General features: G+C 43.9%; 1 non-coding gene across 1 annotated transcript; it reads right to left on the bottom strand.

Moving 5' to 3' along the window:
* Window positions 1–328: 328 nt before the first annotated feature.
* Window positions 329–410, bottom strand: trnas-gcu (transfer RNA serine (anticodon GCU)). Its single transcript has one exon. It is a non-coding gene; the product is annotated as a tRNA-Ser (tRNA).
* Between the last annotated feature and the right edge of the window lie 11,089 nt (window positions 411–11,499).

The raw sequence follows: 11,499 nt of genomic DNA, 5'->3' as shown, positions 1-11,499 counted from the left end.
CTTACCCCCAAGATGAATCACTTCTACCCAATCTGCTCCACATTTCATGTGACAAAACACTCATTAAGAATCCCATTGCATTAAACATGCACATCAAATCTCTCGTTATTTGGTTTCCCTGAATCTCTTTTATAAGATTAACGTTCACAGCAACTTGACTTGGAAAAGACAATCGCGTTCCTTTTCATTATCCCAATTCAGCCTACATTTTGTTAAGTTCAGCCAACAGTCTCAAACTATTCTTTGAGGTTTTATAATATCGTCGATGCAGTTAAGCTGGCCATTGAAGTTCCAATTTCAACAATACTGCGTGACAACCCAGAAATAGTGACGAGAGTGGGATTTGAACCCACGCGTGCAAAGCACAATGGATTAGCAGCCCATCGCCATAACCTCTCGGCCACCTCGTCGCATATGCGTGAAACGGTATAACATAATCTCTCAGACCATCACAATCTCATCACCTCTGGGGAATCTCCCATTCACAGCCTCCAACCTCATTGTCCATGAACCCCACACTGCCCGATTCTACCTCCTTCCTAAGACCTGCTGTCTGTGCCTGCGCCTGTTTGACCCGACTCGTCTCTTCCTACCTCAACACCTTCCTGTCTCCCCAGTCCAGGAAATTCTCACCTACGTTTGTGACACCACTTCATCTCCTCCAAGACTTTTATTTCCCTGGTCCACAATGCGTCACCTACACCTTGGAGATTCAGTCCCTGTACACATCCATCTGCCATGACGAAAGTCTCCAAGCCCTCTGTTTCTTCATCTCACCCCATCCCACCCACTACCCTTCCATCGACACCCTCATCCAGCTGGCTGAACTGGTCCTCACCCTCAACAATTTTTCTATCCAATCCTTCCGCTTCCTCCAAACCAAAGGGATAGCCTTGGACACCCATATGTGACCTAGTTATGCCTGCCTGTTTGTCAGATATGTGGAATTGTCCATCTTTCGCAGATACTCTGGCACCTCCCTCCATTTGTTCCTCTGCTACATTGATGAATTAATTGCCCCCACTTCCTGCTCCCACGAGGAGGTTGAACAGTTCACCAACCAACTCCTTTCACCCCGACCTCCAATTCACCTGGATCTTCTTGGCAACTCCCTTCCACTTCTTGGACCAGTCCATCACCGTCTCCAGCGAATGACCAATGACAGACATATATTACAAGCCCACCGACTCCCACAGCTACCAATAGGACACCTCCTCCCACCCCACCTCGTGTAAAAACACCATCCCTTATTCCTAATTCCTCCGCCTCTAGCTCATCTTTTCCCAGGATGAACAATTCCACATCATAAAGTCCCAGTTGGTCTCCTTCCCACGTGGTTGACGGTGCCCCCCAGTGCATCTCCTCCACTTCACTCACTACCACCCTTAAACCCCACCCCTCCCACAACAAAGACAGAATCCCGTGGTCATCAACTTTCACCCCACCAAACTCAGCATAAATGATAACAGACTCCACCACTTCTGCAATCTCCAAACAGACCCCACTATTTCCCTCCACACTCCGATCAGCATTCTGAAAAGACCATTCTCTCCACGACCCCCTCGTAAGGTTTCGCTGCTCGTTGGATGCTGCCTGAACTGCTGTGCTCTTCCAGCACCACTAATCCAGTATTTGGTTTTCAGCATCTGCAGTCATTGTTTTAACCCCCAATAAACGCACACCCCACTACTGGCATCTTTCCCTGCCACTGCAGGAAGGGTAAAACCAGCTCCCACACCACTCCACTCATCTCCGTCTAAGGCCCCAAGGGATCCTTCCACATCCGTTAGAAATTCACCTGTATAACTTACAATGCCATCTACTGCATCTGTTGAACTCAGTGTGGTCTCCTCTACATCAGGGAGACAGGACACATTCTTGCAGATCATTTCAGAGAACATCTTTGGGACACCCGCACCCACCAACTTCACCATCCAGTGACTTAACACTTCAACTCCCCCTCCCACTCCGTCAAAGAGTGCAGGCCCTGGGCCTCCTTCAGCGCCAAACCATAACTACCCAATACCTGGAGGACGAACGCCGTATATTGCGCCTCGGGACTCTGTCACTTCACCGGATAAGTGTGGATTTGAACAGTTTCCTCATTTTCCTCGCCCCAAGTCCCAAGCCTCGAACTTGGCACCGCCCTCTGGACCCATTCCATCACTGCTCCTTCTGAACTATCATCTTCTCCCTCACCTTCATCCACCTACCGCTTTCCCAACTATCTCCCCCCAACCCCATATCCCTTCCATTTATCTCTCAGTCCCGACTCACAAGCCTTATTCCTGTTGAAGGGCTTATGCCTGAAACGTGGATTCTCCTGCTCATCGGATGCTGACTGACCTGCTGTGCTTTTCCAGCACCACACTCCCGACTCTGATCTCCAGCATCTGCAGTCCAAACTTTCTCCTAGGAATAATCAATGACCTCGGAGTGAAGATGTCCATGGATTGCATTGATCACAGTGTGTCTGAATTTTGCGTTTATTTTGGGTGAGGGAAGGCTGGATCTGAGACGAGCACTTAACACCCAGACAACGGGAATGGTATCAGATAGCTAAGTAAGGGCGAGCGGAACTGAAGTGGAAAATTCTGTCAGAAGGTGTATCAGTACAAATGCATCATATCACCCAGACTGTAAAAGACACGCAGAAGTAGCAAATCAAATTCAGTGCAGGCACAATAACAGGTAAATTAGAAAGAAGACAATTCAACACACTGAGATGGAGTGGAATTATTTATGAGAAAGGATTAAATATTTAAGCTATTTTACATACAGACTGTCGTCACTTTGGAAAAAGTAATTTCCTGTAGTGTAACGGTGATATTTGCCTGTGACATCACAATTCCGAGAGACACTGACATATTATCAACTGTGGTAGCGTGGCCAAGTGAAAGCATGATCGGCGCATCAATCAGAATTCAATCCTTCAAAGCTCTCCTCTGCGCTGTACAACCTATTTGCTGCTCCTGTAGTCAGATCCCAATCGCTTCACAGTGTATCTTTTTCTGCTTCCTGCCTCACGTAAACACTTGAAACATGATCCAATCCCCAGTGTTTCCGCTTTAACCCATATTTTGTAACTCCCGAGCTGACACAGATACGAGTGACCATTTGGCCTTTTCGAGCGCTCACACTCTGTATGATCTGTGCACTGTATCTGACCCGAAGGACAGATTGCAGAAATTATCCTATCCCAGCGGACTGAGCTGCCTCCATTGATAGAGCTGTTTCCATTGGTAGAGTATCACACAGTCACAGCGAACATCTTTTGATGTCATCCTCGAAGGTATTTTCTACAAAAAAGCGGAAGACTGCGGGAAACTGCTGTCGTCAGCGCGATGCACAGAGGCCCAGCTGAAGTCTCGTGGCCCATAAACCAGAAATCAATGGATAAAAAGATTCTTCTTTTTAGAAGAATCCAATTCAGACCATCAAGTTAACACTTCCTGGGGAGAAAATGGATGTGGGAGAGCGGACAGTCTCAACTGGTTCCAGCATTTACAATCTTGGTCCGTGTGACAACAAAAGAAGGAACCTGGAACTGTCTATCTTGCTTCTGAAAAACAGGTTAGTAAATTTTGGAGAGCATAGATATTTCTTCCTGGTGTTCATGAAATGATCAAGAGCAGAGTACGGTTCCCTGAGTATGGTCTGACTTCTAGTTTATGGACTGTGATATTCTGCTCACATGATCTGAACACATACAAAGAAATGACTCAGTGACAAGATCTGCTGAATCGGATTCAGTGAAGAACAGAAACCGATGGAATGAAAAGAACCATCAGAGCGGGAATGTAACAAATTATTTTCCAGACTCGTGTGCTGTTTCCAGGGGTCAATATCTCTGCAAGCAGCATTGGGTGTTATTGTACTGCATCTTTTGTATAATGGTACAAAAGCACAGACCTTTTGTATAGAGGGGATAACTTCAAAATTCCCAAAGAGGCAAAACACGTAAACGAGGTAAACAACAAAGTAACCACACAATTTGGTGTTACATCATGCAGTAAACTTCCCTGCTCAAATTTCGTTCAAAATCGCTCTCTGTCTAATTCCTAAGACTGATATTCGAACAGTGAATGGTCTATGTCAATAAAAACTGCTCTGATCTCACAACTTCAGCATTCCATACCCACCCCCTTAAGTATGTATGGCAATAGTAATTGATCCCTCACTGTGTTACTTTAGCACACGTAGAGAAGAAATAACTATAAGAACAACAGTCAAGCATGTTACTGGGATTTGACCCGATTCTGTTGCAACCAATCCATTCAGCTGTAATTGAAATTGCTTCCACCTTTCCTGTGTCGGTAATATGATTGCACAGCTTAGTGGTGAGTTTTCATTCATTGAATTGGACCCAGCATTCTTTCTCAGGTTGAAATATACAGGGATATAAAGACATGATGAAAGACACGGGCAGTGTTTACTGGACTATAAAGACATTAGGAATGAGACGGCCATGATACCATGTCGTTAGAAACGATTGAAATGAGGTGTACTGGGAGATGAAGCCACTAGAAACGAAAAGAGGGGGTTTAATGGGATGGTGACATAGATAAGGAATAATGCGGGAGAAATCAGGAAAGACTGAGTTGTGTCCGAAAAGAAGTTATCCATCTGATGTGAAGTTGTTAAGAGGAAATACGAGGGAAATTACCACGTTTAGGTCTGTGGAAACTAGAGGTTAGAACTTCAAACCCATTGGGGCACGATAAAGAAGTTTGGAGTAGGCATTTTTTATTCTGAGTATTTTTGAATTCGGAGATGAATTTTCAGAAATAGAATCATTTTAGGAGCTGATTCAAGAATATTTGAAAAGCGAGTGCAGGCAGACAAGGAGTGAATTAGATTAGATTAGATTACTTATAGTTTGGAAACAGGCCCTGCGGCCCAACAACTCCACACCGATCCACTGAAGCGCAATCCATCCAGACCTATTCCGCTACATTTACCCCTGCCGCTAACAGTATGGGCAATTTAACACAGCTAATTCACCCAACCTGCAAATGTTTGGACTGTGGGAGGAAACCGGAGCACCCTGAGCAAACCCACTCAGCCACAGGGAGAATTAAACAGCGACAGTGATACTGGACTTCCTGGATGGGGATGCAAAATGGAAACATTCTCGAATTGGTTAACATTCATAGGCTAGAAATTGCATAACACCTGCAACTGAAAATGTTAAGTATAAGAAGAGCTGGTGGAGTTGGAAGGTGCAGCAACTCATTAAACGTGAAATATTTAATACTGTAAATGCTCTGAGCTGTTTGGTTTAGCTCTGCATTGAATGGAAGTCTGTTAGCTCAGTCCGCTGACTAACTGGTTTATGAGAAAAGTGAGATCAACAGCGTGGGATTAATTCTCTCACTGTCTCAGGTTTCCACAAATATCATCATCTCCCCCCGAACACCTGATCTGTAACTCTGTGGTGCCTCTAGTGAGCGAGGTTTGGCCTGTCGATGTAAAACATCATTGTCATTGCCATCTGTTGTCTTGAACATTTGGTCATAATCAACCGAAAGGGGAGTGAGTGCATTAAATACTCTTTTATCTCTGCTTGAAAAATCCTGCGTCAAGACTCAACCTTATTCCAGTTTGACACTTTGTTCCTCACAAAAGCAAAACTACTTGCCCAAATCCTTTACCAGGTTTACTGACAACAGTCAAACTCCACAAAGAGTTAAATCTAATAGGTTCGATTGATTGAATGAGCTGTGCAGCTTGCAGGAAATTGAATGATATGAAACGATTTATACAGACTTTCCCAGGATGTAATCCAGCGCTGGGTCAGCGATTTTAGGAAGGTCATCAAGCTAAATCTTCACCTCTGTTTCTCTATCCACAGATGGATATTCACCTGGGGAATATTTGCAGATTTTCTGTTAATAATTGGCATGTTTAACAAAGGCAAAACACTTCCCCACGTCAGAAACTGGAATTTCCAAACAAATGCTACTTTACTCAACATCGTTTTCAACTGCGCTTCAGTCTGATGCTTCAGTAATCTCTGGTCAATGTCAGTAACAACATCTTTAGATAAACATTGAACTTACAGCCTTGGCATGTTATGCACCTTTAAGTATTCGGCGCTGACCAATTGTGCGACTGGAGCCGCAGACAGTGAATCTGTCATGTGACCTTGGGAACTGTAACTCAACTGCTCTACTTTCGCTGTGATTATTAGCTTCCCTACAGTATGGAAACAGACGCTTCGGACTCAAAAGTCCACACCAACCCTCCGAACAGTAACCCAACCAGAACGATGTCTCCTCTGACAAATGGACTATGGGCAATTTAGAATGACAAACTCACCTGACCTGCACAATCTTTGGACTGTGGGAGGAAACTGGAACACCCGGACAAAACCCACACATTCACGGGAGAATGTGCAAACTCGACACAGACAGTCTACTGAGGCTGGAATCGAACTTTAGACCCTGTTGAGGCAGCAGTACAATCCATTGGACCACAACACTGTGGGATCTTTGGTGGTGATGTGCTGCCCCACTGGTACCTCAGTTACTCACCCTGCTTCATTTCCCTGATCCGTCTGGTTCTGAAACTAAAGCTATTGCAGACAAGGTGAAACTGACATGAGACCTGTGATTATTGAAGCATCAGGTTCACGAAATGGTACAAAAGGGACACAAAAAATGTGAAAAAATACACGACATTTAAAAATGGGTTTCCGTTTGTTCCTGCGTTCTTTACAGACAATGTTGCCTTGCCGCTGTCGCAGGGCTTTTCCTTCGATCAGCTTCAATCGGCACAGAATTCAAATCAATGAAACTTCACCAACTTCCTTCTGAAAGTTCATACAGGAAATATGAAACATATTGCATTCATTAATAATCTTCACCATTCCTACATCCAAGAACACGTTGCACAGTTTGCATAAATATTGAAGAGGTTGGAATGTTATGCAATAATAAAAATTCAATTCCAGTTTAAATCGTAAAGTAGAAAGAATACACAGAAAGTCTCATCATGACAAAAATTCACGTGACCAGAACTGCAGCCCAGCAGAATGGAAACTTGTCCCTGAATCCCAATATCCACACGTTTGCATGCTCCATTTACCCAGTTGGAAACCTGTGTGAAGGAGCATACAGTCTGACAGAGCACCTGAGAGAATCCTTCACTATCTGATCTAAAGCTGCAATACGAGCTGTCTGTTCTGGCTGTGAGAGCGGTGGTGTAAAGGGGAGGATGTTGATATTCCATAGTGTCGATTCACATTGCCCTCATCATGTTAATTTGGAAAACCCTCTGTAAGAAACAGCACAGAAAGAGAGGAACAGGAAAAGGCTGTTCCAAACGCGTGTCCTACCCGCCGTTTGATATCATCATGGTTGACCAAACACCCAACTCATCCACAACAACCTGTCACAGAACGGGATAAAGTCATTTAACCAATCGAACATTTCTGTGCATGTGGGATGGAAATGTGTTTAGAGACAATGGGTTTCTGCACGAAATTTGCAGGTTGTGCGAGTGATTCTGATTCTGGTCTGATCATGATTCCGTAAAATCTCACAACCAAGAAGGTAAGGAATTGTCTCTTGTCAGTAGTAGGGACAAGAACTCCAGAAGACAAGAATTGGCGATGAATCAGCACAACAATCAATGATTCAGCTGAATACTGAACTAAACTACAATTCTGGTGCGGTTCAAACCCACAAACTTTGAATAGAAAAGTTACCAAATTTATATAAATCTAACACACTTTTCATTGCACCACAGAGCTGCAGTCGCCACAATTTTACTGCACCCAAAGTTGCGGTTATCGTGGAGAAAATGTCAACAATCACCAGGAGATTACGGAGAGTTTTTTCAATGAGTAGATCTTTTATTTGCAAACAAAAACCGTGAACCTCAGAAAACAAATTCTTGAATCCCCCCGAACCTCAGGGTCCATGGCATAGAGTCATAGAGTCATTGAGATATGCAGCATGGAAACAGAACTTGCTGTCCAACTTGTCCATGCCGACCAGATATCCCAACCCAATCTAATCCCACCTGCCAGTAACTGGCCCATATTCCTTTAAACCCTTCCTATTCACATGCCTCTTAAATGTTGAAATTGTACCAACCTCCACAAAATCATCTGGCAACTCATTCCATACACGTACCACCCACTGTGTGAAAAAAAAGTTGCCTGTTAGGTCTCTTTTTTGTCTTTCCCCTCTCAAATTAAACCTATGCCCTCTAGTTCTGGAATCCCCGACCCAGGAAAAAGACTTTGTCTATTTATAATATCCATGCTCCTCATAATTTTGTAAACCTCTATAAGGTCACCCCTCAGCCTTCGACGCTCCAGGGAAAAGAGTCCCAGCCTGTTCAGCATCTTCCTAATAGCTCAAATCCTCCAACCCTGGAAACATTCTTGTAAATCTTTCTGAACCCTTCCAAGTTTCACAACGTCTTTCCGATAAGAAGGAGACCAGAATTGTACGCAATATTCCAACAGTGGCCTAACCAATGTCCTGTACAGCGGTAACATGACCTCCCAACTCCTGTACTCAACACTCTGACCAAAAAAGGAAAGCATGCCAAACGCCTTCTTCACTATCTTATCTACCTGCGACTCCACTTTCAAGCAGCTATGAACCTGCACTCCAAGTTCTCTTTGTTCGGCAACACTTCCTCGGACCTTACCATTAAGTGTATAAGTCCTGCTAAGATTTGCTTTCCCAAAGTGCAGCACCTCGCATGTATCTGAATTAAACTCCATCACTTCCTATCTTTTCTTTAATTATGTTTTTTTAGCTTATCAGAATGGCCAACTGTGTTAGTCAGAATTACCTCACTTCAACTATACAATAAACAAATAGTGTTAGTTCCCATTATCGTTCTACTTCTGCCACTATTGTTTTTCATAATTCTACTTAATATTATTCTACTGTCACTATTAGGTATTCGACTGCCACCTGTGCTACAATGATATTCCATCCCAGACTAACCTGTCATTATTAGATATTTAGCTACCCCATCGACCACAATTTTTCCTGTCCCAAGCTGTCTCGACTAACTACTGATTAGATATCTAATGACATATCCTGCTACAAGTGTCTCAAGCAGGCCGACTCTATTATCAATTAATTATTCAAAGTCACGACTTGTCCCAGCCTGCCATGATGATAATTAGTAGGCGAGTCTGACGTTATTAATTGTATTATCTCAGCTTGCCATAGTAACCTTTCAGCCCAGTCTGACTCTGCTAATTGGTGTAGCAGCATTCCACTATTCTTATCCCATCCTGCCACTCTGGCCCCATCCTGCCACAGTGACCTTTTGACGCATGTAGCATTCTGCAGACCCCTTGTAACAGATCGCCAGTAGTTTCCATGTCTTTACCCTTTCCATGTTTTCATGCTCTGTATTTTCTGTACAGTGTTTGGATTTTTCATCAGACTTCTGTTTATCTTCACCCCACTTTCTAGTACCTGGTCCTTAACCATCTGTGCTCTAACTTCTCAAGTATTCGGGTAAATACTCCTTTACCACACCTTCAACCAGTGAATTCCAAATAAACAACACTCTCAGAGTGAAAACGTTCTTGCTATCTCTCTTCTGAACATCCTCTTACTTGCGGTTGATGGAGATCCCTGGTTGTTAACTCTTCCCATAAGAAGTTTATTCCTATCACACATATCTATCCCTTTAATGTGCACCTTAATCACTTCCTCACTCAGCCCTCTCCGATCTCAGAGAAGGCGCCTGAGCTGAGCTCGTCTATCTTCGCCATGGGGAAAGTGTCGTGCTGGAAAAGTATAACAAGTCAGGCAGTATCCGAGGAGCGGGAGAATCGACGTTTTCTGGCATTAGTCTTTCATCAGAAATGAGTATTGGAGGTGGGGACTGAGAGGTAAATGAGAGGGGGTTGCGGTTGGGTGTAAGGTCGCTGGAAAAGCGAATGGTGGATGGAGGCGGGGAGAAGGTTATCAGTCGGGGGGGGGAGAAGAATGGGTCCGGAGGGTGGTGCTGAGTTGGATGCTTCAGACTTTGATAATGTGGGGGGAGGGGAAATGTGGAAGCCGCTGAAATCTACATTTATCCCGTGTGGTTGCAGGATCCCAAGGCAGAATATGAAGCGTTCATCTTCGAGGCGTCAGGTGGGAATGGTTTGATGGTGTCTTATGCCAGAAACGTCGATTATCCTGCTCTGCAATTCACATGACAGGACAGACGTTAAAACCAAGGACTGAAAAAAAGGAGAAAAACGTATAGATTCAGAGTTAATGGAAGTCGGCACAGTGCAGACAGAAACCATGTGGCCAGTTTAATCTGCACTGTGCCGTGGAAGAGATTCACACTCCCAATTTCGATACAATGGTTGTGACATCAATTCACATGTAGCAGCTTTTACTACAGAGATTATTGGAACATCAGGCTCTGGAAAAGGACACAGGGCAGCACTGAGGAAAAGAAACTTTATTCGAAAATACCTCTTTCTGTGGACTTCTACATCATTTATTTCACTTGCTCATTTAGCTCTATCTTGTCTCTTGTGTGCAGTTCTGCAATTCGCATGATAGCACGAATATGATAGCACTGCAAATGATGCAGCAGAGATTTACCAGAATATTGTCTGGTAGAAGAGTTTCAGTTATGAAGAGAAATTGTATAAACTGGAGGCGTTTTTCTTAGGGCAGAAGAAATTGAGAGGAAACATGATTGCGATGTACAAAATAATAAGGAATATGGATGGGGTAGACTGAAATAAACGTTTCTCTTTGATGGTGAGATCGATCACGGAGGGAGGGCTAGGGTGGCATAGATGTAAAAATATAAGAGGAAAGATTTGAGTGAATGTGCAGACAAATGTTTTGAAACAACCGTTGAATAAAATCTGGAACTCAGTGCATGCAAAGGTTGCAGAGGCAGAAATCCTCATAACATTCAGAAGTAGTCAGACGTGAATTTGTGATGCCAAGACATACAAGGCAATAGGCCAAGTCGTTTTAAAAAAAGAGTTCGGATAGTTAAGCGAATGTTAATTTCCAGTATGAACAAATAGGCTCCTTTTTGCATAGAATTCGTGGGTAGTACCACTGCCTGTCACTGCGTGAGGTCGGGTTCAATTTGCTTCCAGGACGTGCGCTTCCATATTGAGAGGGCTCAGTGAGTGAAACTGCACCATTCAGCGTCAGAAACCCGACTTCATTCAAGTATTGTGTGACTTACTGTGTGGAATTTGCACACTCCTGCTCTCTCTCCCGTGTGTTTCCTCTGGCTGCTCCGATTCCTTCCCACAGTGCAAAGGTGTGCAATTCAGGTACATGGCAAACAAAATCTGTATTGAGTGTAAGTTTTGTAAATAAGAGACAAAAGTCAGAATTGCAGCTCGGAGAACACAGAATGACCATTTCAGGTCAGCAGACCCTTCCTCGGAACTGCTTTGAATTCGCAATGTTAACTCTGCACTTGCGATCCACCTACAATAATAGAATTTTCACCAAAAGCTCAGCGAGTCAGGCAGCATCGGTG

This window comes from Chiloscyllium punctatum, unplaced genomic scaffold (assembly GCF_047496795.1).
Source record: "Chiloscyllium punctatum isolate Juve2018m unplaced genomic scaffold, sChiPun1.3 scaffold_1198, whole genome shotgun sequence".
NCBI lineage: Eukaryota > Metazoa > Chordata > Chondrichthyes > Orectolobiformes > Hemiscylliidae > Chiloscyllium > Chiloscyllium punctatum.
Note: the sequence above shows the minus strand (reverse complement) of the source record. Positions and strands in the feature narration are given on the sequence as shown.